This window comes from Tachysurus vachellii, chromosome 22, assembly GCF_030014155.1.
Source record: "Tachysurus vachellii isolate PV-2020 chromosome 22, HZAU_Pvac_v1, whole genome shotgun sequence".
Lineage (NCBI taxonomy): Eukaryota > Metazoa > Chordata > Actinopteri > Siluriformes > Bagridae > Tachysurus > Tachysurus vachellii.
Genome location: NC_083481.1, coordinates 6,805,532 through 6,832,293, shown reverse-complemented (window position 1 = coordinate 6,832,293; position 26,762 = coordinate 6,805,532). Strand labels below are relative to the sequence as shown.

At 36.3% G+C, this 26,762-nt stretch overlaps 1 protein-coding gene across 5 annotated transcripts in view; it reads left to right on the top strand.

The window, feature by feature from the left end:
* dock3 (dedicator of cytokinesis 3) overlaps window positions 1-26,762 on the top strand; it is a 223,631-nt gene that overhangs the window by 85,794 nt on the left and 111,075 nt on the right. The window contains exon 1 of one of the 5 annotated variants that reach the window (XM_060858530.1): window positions 18,259-18,595. The exons of the other annotated variants lie outside the window; for them this stretch is intronic. The gene's annotated coding sequence lies outside the window, so the exon portion shown is untranslated. Of the gene's footprint in view, window positions 1-18,258; window positions 18,596-26,762 lie in introns of those variants that run through there. 5 annotated transcript variants of the gene reach the window in all.

Below are 26,762 nucleotides of genomic sequence, written 5' to 3'. Positions count from 1 at the left end.
TGTGATTTTTTTTCCATATTTGTTATCAATATCAGCCTTTTTAAATGCTTCATCAACCCAATGTCTATTAACATGGTTGAGAGAAATCCATGTCTCATCAGCGACTCCTGAGATCAAACACAGCTGAGACAATGACTCAGTTTTAGGACTGATGTGATTCCTTATTTACCACCTTGTGTTCTCTGTTTCTACAGAATAAGTGAGGGCTCATAATAAGTTTCCTCCGGACAGACAAGCTTGTACTGGCCGAAAAAGAAAATAAGTAAGATCTAAATTGGGGGCTCTGTGAAATAAGGATAGCTAATTTAGGATGAATTGGGTTACATAATTGTAGTGGAAATTTTCACTTTAGAGATGTTCATAAAAACCAGTCCTTCTATGCTTCTATATTTCTCATGGCTGGTAGTTATTGTGACTAGAGATTGCAGTTGTTTTCCTAAAACAGCTTCCAGCAGATCGTTCCCGTGGGACCTTGGTAGGTACAGATTAGCTTGGTCAGAAGATGAGCAGGCTTCTAAGCCAATGGTTGATGATGTTTTCCTTTTACATGTCTTCTTTGTTTGAATTCTGTCTATAAAATCCTGATGTTATCTATGACGAGGGCCCTTCCTCTCTCATGTTACATGTGGAGTGTTGGGTCCTGCTGCGCAGCTGAACACAATAAATATGTGAAACCTTTTTTACTCTTGCCCGTGCCTACCAGTGTGATATTTTATGTTTTAAATTCTCTCAAACCTCATTTCTTCCACAACACATGTTACAGAACATTAGCTTGATTTTCAGCTACAGCTGTGCTAAAGACACCAGGAGGAGAAGCAGTCCATCAATACCATTATGACACCCTGCACAATTACAGCACCTTTTGAAGATTCTTCTTTGGCTGAAGAATTTCTTGTCTAACATTGTCAACAAATGCACCATTTACAGTGTAGCCAGTTAATTAACAAGCAGCTCTTTATAAACGTGACATTGCATACAATGACGCCACTTTTGCCTTTAAAATGAAGTTAATTGAGCATGCATGTGTGAGTGCAGTACAGATTTATACAGCTGACAGTTCAAACAGAGCCTATACCCCTGGGTCTGGGGTTTCAAAAGGTATTATGGAATATTTTTCTAGATGCTATGTAAGTTATAATATATGTTTGGCCATGTCGTTAAAGGAAAATGATCCACAATACATTTGATGGATTGCTGTGAATCCATCAGAGCTTAAAAACAAGATTTAAACAATTGTTTGGTCCATAAAATATAATATTTGCCTATGATTTTGCAACTAAAACCTACTATGAGTGCATCTTGGAAAAATACAAAGGATTACTTATAGCGGATATCAGTATCAGTAATGAATATATTTTTTTTTTCATGATTTTATCATATTGTTTTGTAATAGCAATAAGCTATGACAGACCACATGGTTATAAAAAAAATAATTCCAAGTGTATTATTTTTATACAACCACATGAAGTATGTTATTTTACTTATAATCTAACAAGTTGAAAAATGTTTTGATCATTTATAGTCAGATTTAATTTTAAGGAATCCCTAAAAGACAAAGTTCTTGATACATCTCACATAGACAGACCTTCAGACTGACAGCAGAAGGTCTGGGCTCCATAGCAGCTTTTATTGGTCAGGGACGGCCAAAGAGGATTTCAACAGATAATAGATTTCAACCAATCGGATAACATTGAAAATTCTGTGTGCCACGTGCCTCAGAAGTTCAGACAATGGTTGGACTCGCTCCTGATAAATTCCCTCACCCGTCTTTCTGTCTCTGTCTGTCTGTGTCTCTCTTTCTCTCTTCCTCCTTTTTTTAATTAATTAATTTATTTTTTACAAAAAGCCGACCAGACTGTCATTTTTGCCAGAGGGGCACTGGAGGCTTCACTACCCTAAATCTGACACTGTAGGTCCCTTAAGCAAGGCCCTTAACCTTGTCTCTGCTGCAGGGGTGATGTATCATGACCCTGTGCTCTGACCCCAGCTTTCTATCAAGCTGGAATATGCACAGAAAAGAATTTCACGGTGCTATAATATATATGTGACAATGGATTGCACTTATTCTACAATGAAAGACATAATTGTTATGAAATTCCTTTTCTGTGACTTTCCCATGCTGGAAAAATTTGTAAAGCACAGTCACTGTTACAAAGTACTAACAACATTTGCTAACAGAAAACATTAACACATAAACGATTATTGGCATTTTAAAATGTTGTATTTTTACTGTTCTAGATTATGTGGAGTGGCTGCCATAGAAGTTCATACAACTGTCATGTGAAAAAAGTATGAAAATATGGCTATAGCTTAAATGAATGGCACACATTGTGCTTTTTCATACATCTTAAACTAACATTTGAGTTTCATTTAGATTAAGTTCACCAGTAAAGTGCCTGTGAGCTTTTACTATAGTAATAATAATGTATTTTCACAGTGCATTAACGTAAACCTGTCATTTGACTTGCATCCAAAACCACGTTCTTATACCACGGTATAATTTGACTTAACGGCTCAGTTAAATGTAGGATTAAATTGAACAAAACTCAGCATGACTTCAACAAAAGAACGAACTGTTTGCCTCTGTTCTTAATCTGTTAAACAAAATCTTTGACTTTTAATGGTGTGAGAAATTGAACTAATTATTCTGAGTAATGTTGGGAAATTTGTTATAGATTTATCATATTTTTTTAATTATTCAATAGATCTTCAGTAACATAAAAAGATTAGATCTGACGTTACTAATAATAACTGCCCCGTGTATGTTATTGATAAGCAGTGGGATTGTCTTATCTCCTGTAATAATAGCTTTTCGCAACATTTAATTCTGTTAGCAGATACCAGATTGTTGCCCATCTGTGCCAGTGTTTCCTGTTTGAGCAGCTGTGTCTGCTCGTTGTGGGGTTGAGCAAGACTGACAGGTTTCTGTCTATATATGTATATATAGTATACCTACAGTATTTACACAACAATGTTCATGAAGGGGTCTCGGATATGTTCAGCTTATAGAATATTTAAGAGACTGCCATGATACAGGACAGAGTCTGGTCCGTTGTCAGTGCTTTAGGTTGAGCAGAATGTGAAGGGTCGATATTTGTCAGTTTTGTGTGCTTTCATTGACATCTGTTATATAAGTCCATCGAAGTCCATTTACCATATTGAACCAATTCATACTGAACCAAATATTCTCTGCATTTTGAGTTTTAGGCAGTGACTGATTAATTTACTAATTTATGAACTGATTGACTGGTTGATTGACTACCTGACTGATTGACTGATGTTTGATTGATTGGTTGACTAGCTGCTGGGTTGGTTGGTTGGTTGGTTGATTGATTGATTGATTGATTGATTGATTGATTGATTGATTGATTGATTGATCATTCTACCAACCAACAATCTGGTTGGTTGTCTAGTTGTCTTATTGTTTGTTTGATGAATTGATTGATTAGTTGACTGGTCGATTGGTTCATTGGCTACCTTACCAGACAAGCAACTGCTCCATTTTTCTGTTGTCTTCTAATGTTTTGTTCATTTGCAATTAATAAAATGACTAAAAGTCATCCAAATTCAATGAACTATCAGAGTACTCTCTGCATTTCACAAAGATAAGAGGACATGTGGACACAAAGTACACATCAAATGTAACCCTAGACTACAAAGTGGACTTTGATGTGGCGAATCAGAGTGACAGAGAAGCAGAGTGAAACGTCAATTTTGGTTATATGAGACAACTTTTATTTTAGTTTAACTATATAAATTACAACTATGATATTATATTATTAGAAAAGTACCTATGTAGTCCATATACCGTATGTAGCTAAATTGTACTCCTGCTGTGAGAAGATTGATTTACATTGTTGAATTTTTAATGTGTTTTATTCCTTAAATATCTCCAAACCCATATCACCCAGCATGAGTAAACAAATATCACTTATTTCAGCAGGAGATATTGAAATAGAGAAAAAAGTTAGGTAGTAACGGTCATCAAAGTACACTAAAGTGCATAAATAAGTTTGCCCTCTTTCCCTAAAGCCCAATTAGAACTTATTTTCAATGGTGGCAACACTAGAATCTATAATAACCATGTAATGAGCTGAAAAGGAGATGGCAGCTTCAGTCATGCACAGCTGATGAGAGTAGAAGTGAAAAGATGTCACTGGAGCTTACGTCCATATGACTGGCCTGCAGACAGAAAGCGAGAGAGAAGGAGAATTAGGAGTGGGAGACACAACTCATCATCTATATATATCATACAGAACATGATCTGATGATCTAATAAGCATCCTAGGAGCCAGTATGAAGCTTTGGACTATTTGCCTGCTCTGAGCCATCATGTGCATGTATTTTTTCTGCTCTGAGCCATCATGTGCATATAACTGTATAATGAAGTCAGAGTTCTGTGCAAACATTCACTCAGACATGAACGACTAGTAGTAAATGACATTAAAGGGTAAGCACCTTTATCTGTAATCATCTGTGCTTGAGGCAGGATATTTTCCCACTCGGTTTTGTCCTTATCCGGTTATTATATGACATTGAGTGACATGTTTGGTGTTATGTGTCTGTCTGGTAAAGCATGGGAGCCTTGAGGAAGCGTCGTGGCTTGTACTTTTGACTCACTTCTCCAAGACATCCGATGCTTTATGACGTCTATTAATGGAAGCCACTAACGCATACATTATTTATGGTCCTTTTTTCCTCAGCTCGTATTTTCGTGATGCAAACTAACAAGATATTCTATTGTATTTCATATTTCATATCTTCATTTTTCAGCATGGCAAGGCACTTACTAGTTTAACCTGTCAGGATCAGTATATCAGTTATAAGTTCCGTTAGCTTGTGTCCTCTGGAACACTCATTTGTATGGAAACACAAACATTTTAGATTATTACAGAGAACGTTCAGGTCCGCCAGGTCTTATGCTGATACATTTAAAATATTGCCGAGCAACAAAAATAGGCAGAATCACAAAGGTAGCCATTGGTTTCAAAATGGTCCACAGGCAGAGCAAGGCTAATTCTAAAACTCACCTTTACCTGCTGTTATCACATAGATCAACTAGACTACGTCATATTTTTCTTATTAGACAATTAGTTACAACAACAGGGCTAAAAATAAAGCCCATAATTCTTACCTCTTACCACACATTCCGCATTCTGGAGCCACATTAGCACATTGCTAATATCGCTGACAAATAAATCAAAACACATTACCTGTGTTCAAACTTTAAGTCATGATACATAGACCTCCTTCTGTCATGTTTAAATTGATATATATAAAATAGTTTACTTTAATGTAGTTAGAACAACAATCTCAATGTGTGACCAAAACTGTGATCTACATAATGTTATTTTAGAAGCTAGTCATAATTAGCTACAGCCTCAGCTTAAAATAAGACAGATTGGCAAGACCAATTTAATTGTAAAGACTGAGGACATTTAGGTTTGAGATAAAAATAAATAAATAAATAGATGAATAAATAAATAAATAATATGAGAAGAGAGTTTAGAATTTCAGCTTGTGTCCTGTACATTAATTGTTTAAATAATTAAATAACTCAGAACATCTACTCTTGGTTTTATCCTTCAGTTCCACCTGTGAAAACATTGCAGTGAGAAGCCAGCATGCAGATCAGACAGCTGTCTATGGGTGAATAGCGAGCCATTTTGTAGAATAGAGAATGTAGAAGCCTTTATTTTGTTACATATACATAACAGCAGAGTGAAATTCTTTCTTTGCATATCCCAACTTTGGAAGTTGGCCAGAGTACACTGTCAGACATGATAAAGCGCCCCTGAAGCAGAGAGTGTTGAGGGCCTTGCTCAAGGGCCCAGTAGTGGCAGCTTGACAATGCTGTGCTTAAACCCCCATCAACAACCCAGAGCCTTAACCGCTTGAGCCAACGCTACCCTTAATAGACAAGAAAAAAAGAATATCAATCAGAGGCATTGCATAAATATCGAGAATAACCTGTACAGAAATTTACAGTGGCTTAGTGGTTAGCACGTTCGCCTCACACCCCCAGGGTCGGGGTTCGATTCCCGCCTCCACCTTGTGTGTGTGGAGTTTGCATGTTCTCCCCGTGCCTCGGGGGTTTCCTCCCCCGGTCCAAAGACATGCATGGTAGGTTGATTGGCATCTCTGGAAAAATTGTCCCTAGTGTGTGATTGCGTGAGTGAATGAGAGTGTGTGTGTGCCCTGCGATGGGTTGGCACTCCGTCCAGGGTGTATCCTGCCTTGATGCCCGATGACGCCTGAGATAGGCACAGGCTCCCCGTGACCCGAGGAAGTTCGGATAAGCGGTAGAAGATTATTAATAAGAATAAAAATATTTCTTTCTTTCTTTCTTTCTTTCTTTCTTTCTTTTTACATAATATTATATTTTCAGTATAAATAGATCTTTCTTTTCAAGCCACACAACCAAAAAACTCTTCTTAATACCTTAGAATATAAAATTCTTGATCAAGACCTCCATGCTTACTGTAAAGAAATCATTGAATATGTGTAAAGTTTATTTTGACAAGGAACAAATTGCTGTTTGTCTGTTAAAGGTACTATGTTTTACAGTATGTTTTTTTTTAAACACATGAAGATGTAAATAGCAGGAAATAAATGCTGAAAACTCTCATCTCTAATCCATTTCTTAATACCAAATGTCTTTTGTGTATAGCTCAAACAAATGAAATTCCGTTCCAGTAGTTTCCGAGAGGACTGTATTTCTTGACTAACTTTACTTGACATTTATTAATGCTGGACTCTTATTTTCCATTTTAGACAGTACTTTTTTTACTCTTTCATTAGTAGGAATTTGCATTTCTTAAGTTCATGGGTCGACAAGCTCTGCATGGCTATTTTTTTATTCATAATTGCCCTCTGGATAAGAAGGATCAGTAAGCTAGAGGCTGATTTGTGGTCTAGTAGAATTTTTTTAAACACATTTACCTCTAGTTAGCTTACAAAACATTACTACATCATGTTAGCATGTTAGCACATGAGCTTTATTTAACGGATTTATGATTTTTCCAGATAGCTGTCCTAATATAATTAAAGATTGCTTTTTGATCTCTGGGTGATTCATTCTTATATTCAATTTAAAAGAGGATCTGATGTGTAACTAATGTTTTTAGTAAGTTAGCCTCATGGATTGTGACTACAGTTGCATGAAGTGTGTAATTAGCTTAACCGGAGATTGTCAGGTTGTTGCGTGCACCACTGAGGTTCACACACATTGATCAGCGTCCACACACACATACACACACACACACACACACACAAACACACACACACACCCTTTTCCCACCTCTGCCTGTCTTCTGCATTTTTTTACAGTAGGTGTTTGGCCGTTAAAAAATTGCCTCTAGGCACTTTCATCAATATGACCCTTCCCAAGGTGAGAGGTCATTTTTTTTTCACAGCCTGCTAACAGAGATTCATTTTTTGATCAGAGAAGCACTGACAGTGATGATCTAGTTAGCTGCAGAAAAACACCCACAAGTTACAGAAGGTCCCAAAAGTTCACATCTAGCTTAAAATCTCCATGTGCTTTTTAATTTTAACTTTTTTAATATTACTATATTTGTCTGAACATTGGTCTATTAAACATGCACATATGTGTAGAAAAGTTAGGTTTATAAAGTCAATAAAAGACATAAAATTAATCAATAAAAGCCATAAAATAAACAAAAAAAAACTATAAAGATTAAAATTTTATTAAAAAACAATATTGTTCTGTATATGTACCAACATTATTAGAATATTAGGTTAGTAAAAGTAATCTGTTATACTTATTATTATTATTATTATTATTATTATTATTATTATTATTATCATTATTAATAAGAATAAAAATATTCTTTCTTTCTTTCTTTCTTTCTTTCTTTCTTTCTTTCTTTCTTTCTTTCTTTCTTTCTTTTTACATAATATTATATTTTCAGTATAAATAGATCTTTCTTTTCAAGCCACACAACCAAAAAACTCTTATTAATACCTTAGAATATAAAATTCTTGATCAAGACCTCCATGCTTACTGTAAAGAAATCATTGAATATGTGCAAAGTTTATTTTGACAAGGAACAAATTGCAGTTGACAGATATTAGAAAGCCAGCACAATGTGTCTTTTAACTGCTATTGCCTTTCTTGTCTTTGACAATGGACTGTAAATGTTTTCACATATCACTGTCTGTTCCTTGTTACCTCACAGCTCCAGTCCAAAACTTAAGAAGCAAGAACTCTGACTGATCTGCCACAATTTAGTGAAACTAAAGTCAATTTAATTTAGTTTGATTCCCAGCAAACATTACGTTAGTGATAAAATGAAGGCAGAAGACACCACAGTATATTACCAAGTAGTAATACAGTGCCCTCCAGAATTATTGGCACCCTTAATAAAAATGAATGAATAAATTAAAAAATGTCACCGATTTTTGACAGTTCTAGCAAATAAAAATCATTTTGAAATGATCTCTGTATGATACACTGTAATACACTGTATGCACATGTAAAGAAATCTTGTAAAGCCAAATTGTCTGATAAATATATTTTACATAAGGTATCCATAAAGAGCAGTAAATAACAGGAAAGTAAATAATGTAAGTATTTTTTTTTTAACTTTCTATACTGATAAACAACAGTACTGTTTTTCTAGAAAATGTACATATTGGTGGAAAAGTCAGTTTGCAAATTCTTAACTGCTAGTGACTCACTAATGCAAAAGTTCTAAAATAAAAATAAAATATGTTTGCACAGTACTGTACGTGCACCTGATTGATATTTTTAGAAATCTGATTTTTACAAAGTTTTTTTTCTGTTTGATTCCAGTCAACAGGAACTTTTGCAAGCAAAATAACTTTTTAAAACCAAAGCAACATATGGCTGTTTATGAGCTACGCAGATCAGGTAATGCTGAAAAAATACAGATTTTTAGTATAAGTTGTTCCAAGTAATTTTAAGTCCAATTAAAGCCATAAGAAAAAGTTTTAAGATTATAGTTGTATATTTGTCAGGAACTGGGTATATAGTGGATTGTTCCACATCACAGTAAGCAGGATGAAGAAGAAACAAAGATGAAGCCCTTTTTGAGATCTTTCTAATTTGAAAACTGTGTAGCAAGAACATGTGTAACTGTCTGCTTTGCTTGGCAGTCTAGTACTGGCAAATGCATCCAAACACCACCCTGTCGCACTTTATTATGTGTCGTAAGTCTCAACATTTCCCCCAGCTGTATCTTTGTACATGGATGAAATAAAAATAGAAAAAGGACCTTTAGGTGACTTATAGCTCTATTCCATGTGATGAGCAGAAAATCGTGCCATTGCTAACTGGAATCAATGCTATTGCAGCTGGATTTCAGCAGAAACTCTCGAAGGGGTCGAATGTCTGCACAAAAACCACTTAGTGTATATTTTTACACCAACAGGACACAATTGCATCAGTTTGCAATGACACATTCCATCCAGATATTTTTCACAGGGTGATCATACGTATAGACTGTCCATGGTTCGCTCAATCATTACTGTATGGATCTACAGATGCTAAAAATATTGATAACTGCTATTATAATACAGCAATGCTGAACTGTTAAATCTGATTAGTCAAAAAGTGTTAATTGTGGATAACTGTACAGCTATGTCAAGAGGCAGATCACAGGTTAATGTGCTGGTTCTAGTATATAATCATTTCTACACTAAATGCTAATACACAGGGATTTGTAAGGTGGATGTTTCACATGATAAAAAAATTCTGATTGCTGTTATCTATCAAAACAGCTGCAATCATTCATACAAGTCCTTTTTTTTAAAGCAGAATCTCGGTCTCAGCATTTTAAGTATTATGGCTGTAACTCTAAGGTTTTTTTTTAGCTTTCAGTCTTCAGGACAGAAGCTATTGCTCTTTCCATAGTAACATGACAAGCTACACTTTTGTATGTTTGATTTCTTAACCTCAAAAGAGAAAGAGACAGAAACGTCTTCATAGTGTTGGCAGGGCTGCAAAAAGGCACAGCTCTTAGCACATCTTCAATCATGTGCCTAGGTTAATGTCTGTATTGAAGTTTGCACTATGAATTTCCTCTCACATCTCACAAACATATAGATAGGTGGATTGGCCCATTCGTGTGAATGTGTGTGAGTCTGAGAAGGTCTGGCAGCCCATGTTGGGTGAATTCTCTTGTTTTGCACCTACATCACACCATCCTGTTTCCAATAGCAACATGCTCAATAGTTTTTACACATTAGCTTACCTGTGCACCTTAAACCTCGGACAGTCCTTAACTGGAGGATAGCGCTTCAGTCTAAGAGCTTCTGCCAGTATCAGTGTAGTTATGAAGCGCGTGGGCTCATCTCATACAGTGTTGTTTCTAATGCTCCAGGCCATTATCATGACCTCGACTCCATATGTCAAAACTTGTCTTGTTTAGACCAACAGATACTCTGAAATGTCCAAACAACACCACTGAATTTTATTCTTTAACATGTAAGCAGATTTTAGAGCAGATCAGGTGCTCTAAATTCACTGTCAGAGTTTTAAATGCGACAAGCATTTATCACGGACATGAAATACATTTCAATTGCATTCACATTGGAAAAACAGCTGTAGTTGCAAAGCGGAAATCAGTGACACTAAATTAAAATTGTGATGCAATACTGACACTGGATAAAGCCTGAACATATTGCTCAGTGCTAGAAGGATGGATGGATGGACAGATAAAAAAAATCCCAGAAATGTCATTTTTTAAATTAATGATCATTTAAAACAGTATAGCTGATATGATATGATATCTTTAACGAGTCGAATGAAAAACCCAATACTGAAAGGAAGTAAAAGCTAAAGCTGAAAATCAATTCACTGTGTATATAGTTACAGTACACAAATTCTGCAACCACTTCCTCCCCTTTCCTTCCCTCCATTCGTACTTCCCCCCTCCTCCTCAATCCACTCTTCAGCGCTTTACCACATCGCTTAAGCAGAATTCTCTAAGCATCCACAGTGGGGAGCCCCTGGTAAAAAAGAATAGAGTAGTGTTTCCTACTGTTCCAAATCAAAAGCATCCAGTCATCTCACTCAGCCAAACTGGATCTAGCCTGACGTGGCACAACATGTCCTCTAACTCGGCATATTGTCCATTTCCCCAGGCACAATGTCGTTCCATGACAAGTGAGTTCGTCTTTAGTGCTTCGGAGAGAATTGTTAAGCTCGATGACGACGTTTCAGTCAAGCTGCCTGCTTTATGTACAACATCAATATCCTGCTATTTTCCACTGGAGTGGCTCTACTTCCACTGCAGTGCGTCATTACACAACTTATAAATGCTTACAGACAGTCAAGTTGGTAGCCAGAGTGACAGATGCATACATAAGCAGATAAATGGATGGAAGGACATATAGTCAGATAGACAGATAAAGAAATAGATTTATAATAGGCATTAAAAGACAAAAAGACAGATATACAGTATAGACTATAAATAATGGTGGTCAGAAATACAGAGACAAACATGTAGATATGGAGAAGGGTTGAAAAACAGATAAGACAGATTAGGAGACAAAAATAGTTCAGGAAATAGGCGGAGCAAGGGGACCTAAATAGATATGGGGACAAATAAACAGACATTTAAGGACAAAGATAGACAGGTGACTACATGTTGATAGATACACAAACAAACTGAAGGACAAATAAGAGGACAGATCGACGGATAGATAGACATGAAGATAGACAGACATGCAGACAGACAGACACGTGGCCACAGATCGGTTAACAAACTGATAGACCGATAAGGAGACAGACAGACAGACAGTCTTTTTTAACCCTTCCTGGTAGGTTCTCATAATAAATATGTTGAGCTGTTGTTCTCTCTCTCTCTCTCTCTCTGTTTCTCTCTTTCTCTCTCTCACATACACAAAACTAATTCCTATTCTTTCATTCCATATAAAATAACTTAAGTATCTATAAGTTATGAACCCAAGTATCTTGTGTCGTGTTGGTATGTGAATGCATTATGCATGAATCTGACTAAGTACATGTTGCTAGAAATCCTGTCTGTAGCTTAGAGTTTTGTTTGGATCCGTGAGGCATCGGAATATTCTCCTGCATCACTCTGCAGTGCTTGGAAAGGTTGCTAAGCAACTAGTTGCTCTATAGTCAGTGGTAAAATATGTCTGTCCAGCACTGTCAGCCAAAAGGAGATGCCCAGCGATGACTTGTTAGACTGCAACATAGCCGGGAGAAACATTGTGTGTGTGTGTGTGTGTGTGTGTGTGTGTGTGTGTGTGTGTGTGAGAGAGAGAGCGAGAGAGAGACTTTTAAATTTCATGAAATTTATGAATCCAAGGCTTTGACAGTAACACACTGCATGCTCAAATAGAACTAAACAGAAATCAGCAGAAATGTTTATGCTGATGTTTAAAGACAGTTCTTGGTTCTAATCCTAGTTTAGAGATTTTTAGTATGATTTTGAACAAAAACACGGTAGGTTTGCTTTTAACCTACTAGTGTCAACACGATGCGCATAATAATTGAATAAAAATTTAACTATTTGTAATCCTGTTTTAACCTCATCAGTTCTCATCCCCGATTATCTCTGAGAAGAGCATGTTCTTTTGTATGTAATTTAAGCCATTTCTAACACACTTAATACTGAATGACAAAAGATCCGAGATCAAAACAAAACACTTGGTTCAGAAACCATATGGTTCAGAAACCATATTTATAACAGGAACCTTTTGATGAAGAAAGTCAGTGAATATCTACTGTATCTGTAGATCATATGGGATTATTACAGATGATAAATTCAACTTGTTTTTTTTTTTTTTTTTTGTACTGTGAAAGAAACAAAATCTGTTTTACTTTAAATTCATTTAAAACTGATGTCTAAGGGCAGTTGTTGAATTCTCTCAGAAAATAAAGAAAAAAAATATGTAGACCTAAATGGAAAGCTAATACAATCCTTACTATAGGATAGAGCAGTTACTTTAACATGTCTTGAAAGGCAACTAATTCACAAATCTAATAGAAACAGACATGGATAATCCACACTCAACAACTGAGAAAACAGGTGAGGATGTAAGCCAGGAAGTAAAACAGAAACAACCGGAATCAGGAAACATGGAAACTAGAAAACATGGCTCAGAACAGGTACGATACAAATGCTGAACAGACTGAGCACAGACTGTAAATAAACCACGTGAAAACACGACACGACATCATGAAAGCTGCAGACATAGTGCTTTGTGGCCTACACCTAGACCATCAACAATAAGAGGGTTTTTATGGTATTTTCTATGTAAACTGTCTGTACATAATGTAAAAAAAAATTTGTATTTGTTTACATCAGTAATTTGTGTATTACATTTAATACATTTTAATTGTATTGTTAATATTAATATTTACATATACATATACATTATTAAAAATGAACTAATTTTAAAAACATGGGGGAAAAACCCAAGAAAAAATAGTAAGGAAAAGAGAAATAACTGATACTAAAATTTAGTGACTTAAACAGATACAAATATAAATAGTGACTTTCTGGTTCTTTCCTAATATATAGTATATGAATTGTGTAGAAGGATCATGCCGGGGTCATGCAGAGGTCATCAACCACAGCCTGGATGCAGAGCAGGCAAAATATTGTTTGTTGGCCAAATCTAGCAACTTTAGTTTTGCATGGATTTTGTAGCAAATCCCTTGTTGCCACATAATCAATCCCATGTATTTATGTAAACCATGTCGCTGATGAAAACTCATTGGACCAGAGACTAGCTACAAGTCTAGAGGTCATTATTTATCCTCTCTGGGCTGACTAGCGAGGGCCCATGGTGCTAGTCAACAGTGGTTACGTGATGCATGATTACTATCCAGTTGATTTATTCATAGCAAGAATTCAGCACTAATGGTGAAACAACGAAGACCATCATGTCAGTTGTTTATCCAGAACGTTGTAAGGAATTTTACACAAGTGGAGCTGTTTTAGACCTTGAAGTTTTATCTGGTCTATAGATTAGGTTGAAGCATGTAGGAGTATTCCTTTAATGAGCGTCATCAATACTGTCTACATTTCACAGATTATTTTTAATACATAATTATTGCTTGTTTTGATTTTTTTTTTCACCAAGAAATTAATTTAAAAGATTTCCTAAAGAGTCATAATAAGTATGCTTATGTATTGCTACCAGACATAAATGTGAGGGTTCAGTCAGTATAGCCGCTGGCATAGATGCGATGTGCTAAAAGCAGGTTCTGCCTTGGCTCCAGAGAGACCAAAAGAACAGGATGGATGAATCACCACCTCTGACACGTTTGCCTGAAATACTACAGCCAGTTGCATCACAACACTGTGTTCATGAGGTTTATACATTCGAATCTGCACCAGTGACCAGAGCTGTAGGATTTTCAATCGTAATCAAATTTACATCTTAATATAAAAATAGTGATGATTAGCCAAGCCAGGTTTTATACAAGGCTTATAATTTTTTACTGTTGCGTAATCCCCATATTTAAACTGTCACATTGCTCAACACAAACAAATGTGGCTTCTGACAATGTTTAGCTTGCTAGAGTCTACAGAAACTGACAAATGGACATAACATAGTTTTAAAGCAGTAGTAGTAACAAACACAAACACACACAAACACACACTTTTCCTATGTAAATGCTTCTACAAAGTTTTTATAAATGTATTTTTTTAGATCCAGCTTGATAATGTCAGACATTTGTAGAGGTGGTGGATGCAATTGCAGATTTTTACTTTTTATAAAGTGCAAAACAAATAAACAAAACACAATTCCCAGACCCAGAGGAAGTGGTAGCTCAGTAGTTAAGATGTTGGCCGACTGATCGGAAGTTTAAATTCCAAAAACACCAAACTGCCACTGCTAGGCCCATGAGCAAGGCCCTTATACCACTAAAATGCTCAGTTGTATAGAGATAAAGGTAAGTCACTCTGGATAAGGACATCTGTCAATTCTGGCACAACCATGACAGATAAATGTTATGTAGAATTATGGCCTATATACTTCCCTTACTTGTTAGCATTAGTCATTAGAAAGATTAATGCTAACACTATGAACATATATATTACCTTACCTTTACCTCACCCTTACCTTATAAACCCAATAAATGTTCCTTAGTTTCTTTCTTAGCTTTAGATTTTTCTTTCTGTCTGTCTGTCTCGCATTGACCCTGCTAGTTCCCCACACCCTCATGTAACTTCATATATAAATAAAACCACCAAGACCAAAGAGTTAGCCCCAACCTCCATATTAGCTGTGAGCCATGCCAATGACTGTCTCTTGCTATTGATCTTCACTTGACGTTCTTAATGAAGGGTCATGCTCCCATTTCGCTCTACTGACATCTATTGACTTACATTGATCCGGCCCTCGTAATATGTTCAGTAGTGCTTTCTCTTTAGAGGCTTGTGAGTGTGTATGGACTGCCTGGTATAAAGCAGTAATACGCTCGGAAATTCTACGGTGGCTAATGGGAACTGGTTACCATGATCACAGGTTAGCAGCTGGGCCTAGTGGTAGCTTAAATAATGTTCACATTTACTACTTAGCTCAAATGTAGACAGTTAATAAAGACATTGAGATTCCACACAGAAGCTACAAGGTTTGAGGTCTAAACAAAGCTTATAGACTCTGATATAAAGGGGTAAAATTGTAAGGATGTAATCCTACATTGCACTGTTCTTTCATTCAGGATGTATTTCGTCCTCACACTTTTCCCCAGTATGCCCAGGATTAGCTCTGGATCTGCCCTGAACCTGCCTAGGATAAAGCACTTCCTGAAAATGAATAAATAAAGGAAAATTTTGCTAATTTCTAGAAGAAATCCAAAACCCAATTCTACCCTAGAGCGTGCGACTCTCAACAAGACTCTCAATTACACAACTCTGTACTTTATGTACTCTAGGTTTGATGGAAGAGCTCAAAATCGGAAAGTTGTGGCCTAATGGTTAGAGAGTCTGACTCCTAACCCTAAGGTTGTGGGTTCGAGTCTCAGGACGGCCACGACTGAGCAAGGCACCGACCCCCCCAACTGCTCCCCGGGCGCCGCAGCATAAAATGGCTGCCCACTGCTCCGGGTGTGTGTTCACGGTGTGTGTGTTCACTGCTGTGTGTGTGCACTTTGGATGGGTTAAATGCAGAGAACAAATTCTGAGTATGGGTCACCAAACTTAGCCGTATGTCACGTCACTTTCACTTTCACTTTCGGAAAGGCATATATGTCTGACAGATAAAGGCTTCTTCTTATATGTGTTGCGTTGAATTATTGTATGCCTCTAAGTCTCATTCTTCCAAAAAAGATGCTTTTGGTTTGGGTTCAGAATCAGCAGCATTTTTAATTTTTTATTAAAAGTGTCATCAGATCATTAAAAGTCTTCTTATTTATAGATCTCTCATTTAACTTCCCCCAATGGATGGTCCATTAAGGTTGGTTTCATTCCATTGAGGTTATTGTGGTGTGTTTGTGCTATGGTCAGCTATGTCTTCTTCATTATGAGTTTTGTCTGGCTGTTCTAGTTTTAAAACTATTGTCTCTAGAGTATGTTTTTAATTTACACTCCCATTGCTCAGTAACAGCTTTGAATTCAGGTAGATATATAGTTTAAATTTATAAAGTGGAGAATGCCTCTAATAACACATTATGCGTTAACTTTAAAGGATGATGAACTGGGATAATAGTGGGTTATTATATTATATTATATTATATTATATTATATTATATTATATTATATTATATTATATTATATTATATTATATTATATTATATTATATTATATTATATTATATTATATTATATTATATTATATTATATTATACCATGTAGTCTGTGTGGAATTAACAGTGACACTTTTTCTAGCTGTTAACTCTGTAGTCAAGCATGTTGGATATATTTATTTACAACAATATCATCATTCATAATCTTCACTTATCCTGGTCAGGGTTGTGGAGTTTATTTTTCGTGGGTGCAGGAGACAGGTCTGAATGAGATGCTGGTCAATTACACACTTATGCAAATCCAGTTTGCAGCATGTTTTTTGAAGGTCCACATTGGCACAGGGAGAATGTGAGAAACTCCAGAAGCACCTTTCTACACTCTCAATTAAATGATTTCTTCAGCACCTGATTGCAAGTGCTTTGAATGTTTATGACTGGGTCAAGTTCATGTTTTATGGATTGTATTAGTAGCTCGAATCAATGAGAGCTGTTGTATCCTCATGTGTCTAAGAACATGATGTACCTAGATTGTATCCTGAGAAGATTTTAACCACACACACTTACATATTATCAAATGCATTTCCAGTTAGGTAGACATCTGACCGATCGCATCCCATTTCCTATTCTACATCCCTCCTTTGCTGTTCTAATGAGCTGGAAGAGCAGTAGGCAGGTTACTACATGTCATGTGAATCGGCTGTCTGTTAATTAAAAGTTTTGCCCTCATGTTTTTTCCATGCTAATGGATGACAAGGGGATTTTATGCTAACTTGTATTTATACTCCAGAGAAGCAGGACAGATTTTGAAGAATAGAACAGGGGATTTTTTTTTTTATCAAGAATTACAATTTGTTTGTATGTTCTTGCATAATCCTCAATAATTTTGCCACATTTCAGACATATTAATGTTATAAAAAAATACCAATCTATTACCAAATAAATTACTCTATCTATCTATCTATCTATCTATCTATCTATCTATCTATCTATCTATCTATCTATCTATCTATCTCTTTCAATATCTTTTTGTATGTTGTTTTTTCTGGCCATTTTAACCTACCAGACACGTTTATTTTTATGTAATACAGTAAAATATTCTACTTTTATCCTTTTCTTTTTTTTACCAACAGAAGCTTTATGTATAGCAGGTAATAGTAAGTGTTATCATCTTACTTATCAAGTTAAAAAAAATTAAAAAAGGAAGTTACCTCCAGTGTTAAATTCTATGCCCGTGTCAAACTACGACCAAATGACCTAACGCTTGTTGTGTTTACACCTGAGATATCTTTCCCTAATTATTGGAAGGACGAGCAAGACGTGGCACAGCTGGCGCTATGTGCCTGGTATCCACTTGGACCAATGGCATCTGTGGTGCTTTTAGTGAGACGGTGCGGGAGGGTGCATGTGTGTGGGCTGCTGAGAGCTTCACACAATGTTAGTTAGGTAACTATAGCACAGAGAACGTGGGGAGGGAGTGATAAAAGAAGAGTTCTGCGAACAGAGAGAGACAGAGAGAGAGAGAGAGAGAAAGAGATGAAAGCACAAGACCGGGATGAGCAGCATGCTGTATGAATTGTTTATAAAGTGTTTAGGATAAATGAAAGAGTGAGGTTATTATTTTATACTACGCACCTTAAGAGCGCCGCTTAGGAATCCTTCGCTTGCTTGATTCTGTGGGTGGCTGTGTATGAGTGTGAGAGAGAGAACATGAGCATTAGAAAGCGAGACTGAGACCAGAAAAAGAGAGCGGGTGCTCAGAGAGGAAGGGGGCTCAGGCGATTTGACAGGCTATTATTTGCTTCACACGTCACACTCATGTTTACGTCTTCCTATCTGGAGCTGAGGGAGCGCGTGAGAAGAGACGCTTGCTTCTGTAAGGGTAAGTGACTATGGTTGATTTCTGTGAAACCGATGAAGGTTTGTGCATTCTGGTTCCCTCTGCATTTCTTTTGATGATGCTGAAAGGCCTGGTGGTCTATTTCTCACAGCATGAACAAATATGTATTCCTGATTGTTTAGGGCCTTTTGTCAGTCCAGGGTTGTGACCTCAGTATGAGCTGATGAAATACAGTGATGTTATTTTGCTGTTACCGTGGCGATCATCAGGGATGTCCTGCAGGGATTTTGGTGAATTTTTCCTGCATTTGTCTGCAAACTTTCTTTGCAGAGAACTGCGCTTCTGTGAAAGCAGACGCAATCCGTAGTTGGGACAGCGGTGAAAGTATGTCTAGAGCTTCTATATATTGATAAAATTTTAAACTTTTCCACAGAAGCACTTTTGAAGCTTTCCATGGTTTTGTTCTGTATTGTTTGCTATTATGTTTGTGGAAATCTTTTGTGGAGGTGCCAAAGCTGACCTGCAGGGAAGCCGCTCGCTGCAGAATTAGATACCCCGCTGTCGCTTCAGCTCAGCAAGATCTCAGTAGAGATCATCATTCATAGTCATGACACTGTAAAGCCTGTTTTTGCGGAGAGGATGTGAGAACCGAACACCGGAAAATAACAAAGTTGTCCTTGGAGGACTGCGTTCAGTGAGAGCTACTTGTCGACTTAAGCAGATCTCTATGGAGCTGTCAGAAGCGCTCGTCATTGTCGTGTAGCGGCTGTTATAATTAGCTGAGACGAATCTAACGGAGCTTTCTCACCTATTATTTCATCTGTGTAATTAAATATTTTATAATTGATGTCAGAAGGCTTGAGGGAAGTAAGATCTTTCATTCAATGGTCACATCTTGCACTCGTTCAGGTAATTTTGGCTCAGGTCTAACTAAAATAAATGCAACAAGGGGATAAATACACCAATTTAAAGTGACAAAAAATGTCAGATATGGAAGCACCTTAAAAGAGAGGCACTAATATTTGAGGTAGGGATGAGTCAGAGTCTAGCCTGGCCACTGGAAATTTACACTGTGTACAACATCTTGGTGGATTTGATGTAGAAATCACTTATATTCCTGTGTAAGCAAATACACATTTTTATGGCATACATCTATTTTAGCGTGTTTTTGGAAGAGTAGATTTCTGTTGTGTTTCTGCAGTTTGACTATAATGCTCTTCATCCCTCAATATCCCCTGCATTTCCAAAGTTTCTATACAATGTACATAGTTCCTATCAGGATATAAATTTCTGCCTTGTCTACATCTGCTGGGTCTAAGTGGAAAGGTTTTTTTTTTTTTTTTTTTTTGGGGGGGGGGGGGGGGAGGCGGAGGCTTTATTTAAGTAAGAAATAACACAAGATGCCCAGTGCTGTTATAGGAAAGCAATCCACATTGTTGTGGTGTGATGCAATCTGATTATTTTGTACTTTAAGTCTATTAGTTCACCTTCATCAACGTAACATCAATTAACAACGATTAACATTTCAAATGCATAATATTTTTCAATTCAATTGAAGTTTATTTGTATAGCGCTTTTTACAAGTGACATTGTCTCAAAGCAGCTTTACAGAACATAAACATAGAACAAAAGGTTATTATACAGATTAATATAAAGATTAATATAGTACAAAATTCAATATTAATATTAGATATATTTAGATCACAATGTGTATGTATTTATCCCCAATGAGTAAGTCTGAGGTGACTCAGGCAGCAGTGGCAAGGAAAAACTCCCTTAGATGATAAAGGAAGAAACCTTGAGAGGAACCAGACTCAAAGGAGAACCTCATCCTCATATGGGTGACACTGGAGGGTGTGATTATAAAAATACAGTCAAACAGATGTTGTATAGATGCAAAAGATCACATGGAGTTCACATCTTTTTAGTATAGCAGAGTCTAACTGTAGCTGATAGATCTCTAGATGCCTCAGGATTCGGCCTCATCTCAGTGGAGGTCCAAAATCTTCATTGCACGGAAGACGATCGGAGCTTGTACAGTTTCTGGATGCCTCGGGATGGGTAGAAAGAGAGAAGCAGTGGAGAGGGATTAACATATCAATATTTCATGTTGTGCTTTTTAGTTATTTATAGTTATTATTATTATTATGAAACATCCACACAACAAGGTAGATTCGGTTATCACTTACGATAGCAGCTTTAGACAGTCGCGCCCACACCACCCTCTTTTTTTCTCTCTTTGAATGTGCATGACATTTTGTTTGCATTATGAATTAATTGGATGAGTTTTTAGTGTAGAAATGAAAAAATATTCATGAAAATTTTATGATTTGTTTATTGAAGGGCATCCCACAATAAAGCATCATTATTTAACCATTTAAATTTAAAAGACTGGTTCCATTATTACTGAGAACATTATAAACGCTCAAGACTTATTGGATCTAGTCCTTTAGAGCTCACACGGTGTTATACATACTGTATTGTAAAAAAAATGTACTGTTATAGTAGTAGAGTGATCCAGAGATGACCTACATGACCTTCTTTTTCTTCAGTTCCTGCCTCGGTGTTGCTCTTGGCTTGCTTGTTAGTTGATGTCTTTTCTGTTGAAGGATGCTGATACTGTTGTGCTCGTATAACCAAATACGGATTTGATTAAATATGAGCATATTAAAGTAACCGACAGGTTATTTCTTGTGGAAACTCCTTAATTGCACCTGATTACATGGGAGCATTTACACACTCACTGACTACTCTAACGAGAGCGCATGTGTCCATGGTCATTATCCAATCAATCATATAGTAGAAGTGCAATGTGATGAAATCTTTCAGATAGAGTTATAGATTTGCAGTTCATCTTAAACAGAATCAGACTGGGAAAAATATGATCTCAGTGACATTGACATGACTGGTTTGAGTATTTCAGAAAGCCAGCCAAAAACAGAAATGGAAAGAGAATAAGAATAATTCAGAAACTGCAAAACTGGTAATAAAGATTATTGAACTGAAGCTCTTGATCTGTATCTGCATGATTTTATACATTTTGCTGCTGCCACGTGATTGGCTGATTGGATAATTCCATGAAAGTTCCTATTAAAGTGACCAGTAAGTGTATCTTTTTGCTGCTGTACATCAACGCCCTGACCTTATTCTACCCTGGCATCCATTTTAAATTTAATTAAAAATACACAGAAGGCAGAGATATGTGAACGTTGAAATATTTCTATGACTGTAGCTACAACGTTGTAATATGAGTCAGTACATCAGTGTCTAAAATATTGCTTTATTATTTATGCAAGCCTTTCAGAATTGCATTATAAGTATTAGATGTGCATTTGCTCAAAGTGCACTAGCACTAGCAAAGAAATTAACAAAAACAGGCTTTTAAAAGTGAGATTAATGTAGACCTTTAACCCTGTCATTAACAGCACCTCTCAAGCTTGGCTAGGGAAGAATTCCTCTGTGCTAGAGCTAATGTTTTTGACAAATGAATCTTTTAGTGAAAAAATGACCTGTGTACTTTTCCTAACAGCAGGATATAATATTTGAGCAGTCTTTTAACCAAATAAGTCAACAGAAAATGATGTAATGAAAATGAGCTATTGTATTGTATTGTATTGTACGAAAATGAACTTTGTATGCCAGAATACACACTAAAGCTAATTTTCAAAATGTCATGCAAAAAAAAAATAAAAAATTATGTTAAAATATGTTAAAAATAATACATCTTTTTCAGCAAAATGAATTCATTGTTAGCATACTAATGGGCTAATTCATCCTTCTACATTTGCGCTCAATCCATTCTACAAGTTCTTCCCTAAGTAGACTGACTCACACTTTTCCACCCACTTATTGTACTAACAGCTGCATGGTTGTTAGTACTAGTCCTAGCAACAAAATTACAACGAAGCAGGTCCAAGAAAAACATGCTCCTGTGATTTTAGCTTGTTAGCATGCTAGTGTCCCCTTGTTCTCTCAGTGTTCCTTTGTGTCCTCATTGTGGGCTGACTCACTCCCTTTTGCTATCTACCCACTCGCTGTGCCAGCGTAGAGGCATTACTAGTGCTGCGGCTCACCTGCCGTAGCCAGTTTTCTCCACAGTATCTCCACTGCCCACAAATATGTTTGACTGAGCCAGGACAGTGGGTGGATATAAATAAAAAAAAAAAATTATGCCAGGTCTATTATACCAGTGTTATCTGAATGGATTGCTAGCAATAGGTAAAAAAAAAAACAGCTAGGTACTCGTCGCTTAAATGCATTGCAATGAAAAAGGTACAGTTGTCATATAGTGTGTGCTATTCATTTATCAACTCTATAAGTAATTGCCTGACAAGATAAAAGTAATTTTTAAATAATAAATTTTGCTTTGACTCTCTTTGCTTGAGTTGAAGCAAAAAGTGTTTTACAAGCATCCATTGATTTCTGTCAGATTTTTTTTTTGGGCTACTTTCTTAATGCCAAAAATAATAAAACATTGCATTAATAATAAGTCTGTGTACCATATTACACTATTTAAGGACCAAGGCAAGGGAACTCCATATACTGTATACTGTCCATACTCTCCATATACTGTCCTTTACCTAAGGAAGGGTTGATGTATAGATGCCATTAAAGGAGTATTGATCTTGTTGGTAACTGAAAAGGTAAGGTTCTTTTCCAGAGTTGGCTTTCCTGGAAGTTGCTGCATCGCACTTGTCATGATTGAAAATTACATACTAGAATAACATTGCTATTGGTAGCATTTGATGATTGACCTGTGCTAGTAATACTGGCCTTGAGATGTGCCATAAAACCAACTGACCAAAAGTATTTTAGTCTTTGGTTAGTTTAGTACTTCATTATGGCGGTTTGTGTTTCTAATGTTTGAAGCTGTAACATACGTTTGTAGTTATCTACGTACTGGAGAAACTAGAGGAAAGTCCATAAATTCCATACATAGGAAATCTATCACTATATTAACATGTAGTGAGAAATGACATACTAAGATGTGGGTGTTATAAGGGTGATCAGTCCATCCATTTTCTGTACTGCTTATCCTTCACAGGGTCATAGGGAACCTATTCCAGTTGACCCTGAACAGGCTGCCAGCACATTGTAGGGCACAATTGTACACACACATTCACACATTATGGACAATTTAAAGATGTTAATCAGCCTACCACGAATGTCTTTGGGAGGAAACCAGAGAACCCTGGGGAAATCCCCAAAGCACAGGAAGTACATGCAAACATCTCAGACATTTTTGTTGTGAGAGATTTTGGTGGGAATCAAATGCCAAACCCCATGAGGTGCAAGGAAAACATGCTAACCACTAAGCCACCAAGCCTCTTACCATTTCTGAGGTAATGATGTCATTCATTACTTGTACGTGGCATATAGATAGTGAGGTTTCTAAAAGGTAACAACATGGTAGATTGCTTTCTTTTTTATTCCCATTGTAGTTATAGGCAATTATCAAGTGCTTGGATATTTGCCACTTTTAACCAGCAATTACCAGTCGAAGCAGGTCAGGGGTAACACATAACACGTCCTCTGAGATATCTGTTGAACACCACATTTACAATGTGTGGGTCTACTGTTTTGCACCATAGTGAAAGAACTTTTTTTTCATAGGAGGTTATACCAGGGCTCATGACAAGCCATTGCTGAGCACAATTGCACAAATGGCAGTCTTTGGACTGGGGGACAAAACTGGAGGCATTAGTGGGAATCACACTCCCATTCCCTCGTGCTGGAAAGCAAACTTGCTGACCACTAATATCTAGAACAAAAAAAGCAAGAGCTTTTTTTTTAAATAACTTCCAGTTGCATTCTAACTTTTGCCCCTGTGGTCTCTTTCGGTGAAAGGCATGCCTACAATTAGGACGCCTACAACTCAAAACTTTGTTAGACATTTTCCGTTGCGTTGAAAATTTACATATCAATATGCCTTTCAATGCCGAAGCACATTATTCATTGCAATTTCAGCCAGTCACATTTTCAATTAGTGTTCCTGTTTTCTCTATTTGTTCCCTCTACTTTTTATAATTCAGCAAGTTATTCTTTATGTTATGCCAGCCTCTGAGTCAGAAAGTCTTACACAATATTGTTATTGTCTTCCTGTGTATTATGTAGGCTGTAAATTTGGACAATGTTTGTGCTCCCATGATAAATTCTGTCCCAATAAAGAAATCATCAGTAGCACAGCGTTTTTTTTTTCTTCTTCAGATTCTGGACAAATTTTAAAGAATACTTCATGGGTCATTGTAGGAGAAGGGGCTAAACCCAAAAATCACAAACAAAACAACAACAGATAAAAGTATGGCTTTGAATTTATGAGTTTAATTCTATACGTGATGGTCCAGGAAGGTTATTTATTTATTTATTTATTTATTTGTCCAGATCCTGATAATATCATAAATTGTAACTCATTTTTGATCATAATAAAATATAAAATTGGCACATGTCTAGCCATTGCTCATCATGCCAACCAACCAAACTCGCTTACTTAAGTTGTCTCTAATAATAAACATGGGATATGCCATGACTCACGATAGTCACGATCTACATGTGATCTTCCATCTGCGATATTTTCCACCTCTCAGGGTGAACTAATGTGCTGCTCTTGTGTGGCTTGAATTTAATTCTCATGTTTTATTTTGTGTAGAAGACTTTAAGAAGTACTTTAATATGGATTTAACGCCTTGTTGCTAAGTTACTTATGATTAAAATGCCATTTAGATTCATTAAACTACTTGACATTAGTTTATTTCACTTTAACATGCAAAGCTTCTTACGTAAAGAATTTAAAGACTTTGATTGATGTACATACATTTAATTTTTGTGCAGTTTGAAGTATTAGATTTTGTAACAGTAGTTTTTCCAGCATTGGAATATTCATTACGTGACTGAAGCTGCTAATGAATTCACACTGAAAATGATCCCATTCTCAGTTGACAAAACAGAAGTGCTTGTGCTCACTCATCCAACTGGTTGTTTTCTCAAAGCTGACTATAAAATTGCATTAGTGTTTGTTTGTTTTAAAGCTCTGACTTATTTAGCCTCTTCATTCATCTCTGAATGATTTATGATCCTACTGTATATATGATGATATACTGTAAGAATCGAGTCTTATTCAGCATATATAAGGGATGAAGCAACCTTTTGGTTTTTTGGTATCAAAATTAAGATTTACAAAAGATTTGGTATCAAAAATTAATTGTGAACATTTCACAATTAGACAGAATATTTGTCAGATTCTGTCCATCACTGATAAACAAATAAAAAATGCTTAATTTGAGTTAGTTTAGAATTGATCTTGCTTTTATTATTTTCTTTATATTATATTCCTTATATATTTTGTATACTGGTACGTTAACTTTCTAAAATTTTCATTATTTTATTATTGTACTAATAATAATTTTATTATTGCATTGTTTTTTTTATGTATAGCTTGTTTCTTCAATTGATTTTATTTTTTTCTTTCTTTCACTGTTAGTATGTATAGCATTTTAATTGACCTGTTTGCATAATACTAATAATAATAATAATAATAATAATAAGAAGAAGAAGAAGAAGAAGAAGAAGAAGAAGAAGCTGATCTTTGCAAATCAACAGCCATTAAACAAGATGGTCAACCTAATCAACAGAGAACAGAGAGAGGGTCAGAAGCAGGAGAGCAAAAGAGTGTGTGTGTGTGTGTGTGTGTGTGGGGGGGGGGTCTTTTACTATAAGGTCTTTTATGAGACCTTATAGTAACATTTTAATCATAATGAGAATTAGAAATGGAGAGAAAGATGACAGTTCTCTTAACATCCTCATTCTACATACTGTTTCCATTTACTCTGCACCTATGCAGCATTTTCACACAAACTGTACTTACTGTATGCGACTGGGATCATATCATTATCTATTGAACCATCATGTTTAAAGAAGCTTAACATGTCTTCCGTTTCAACTGAAAACAATAGTATCGTAAATTACGATTATCTTAACTGATTATCCTGAGAGAAAGCTTTCAGTGTGCGCTTGCTTTCCCATTTTTGCTCAGTGCTGCTTTTCGCTGTCACTTCGGCTGTGCTTATCCAGGCCCTGAAGATATTTGACTGCTGATCTTATCATGAGAACCGCAAGCTCAGAGGTGAAACTGATCTAAAATGTTTACGTGAATGCAGAGAGCTTTAAAAGCAGGGCAGATTCTGCAGAGGATGAGCGACAGCATCTGCAGAAC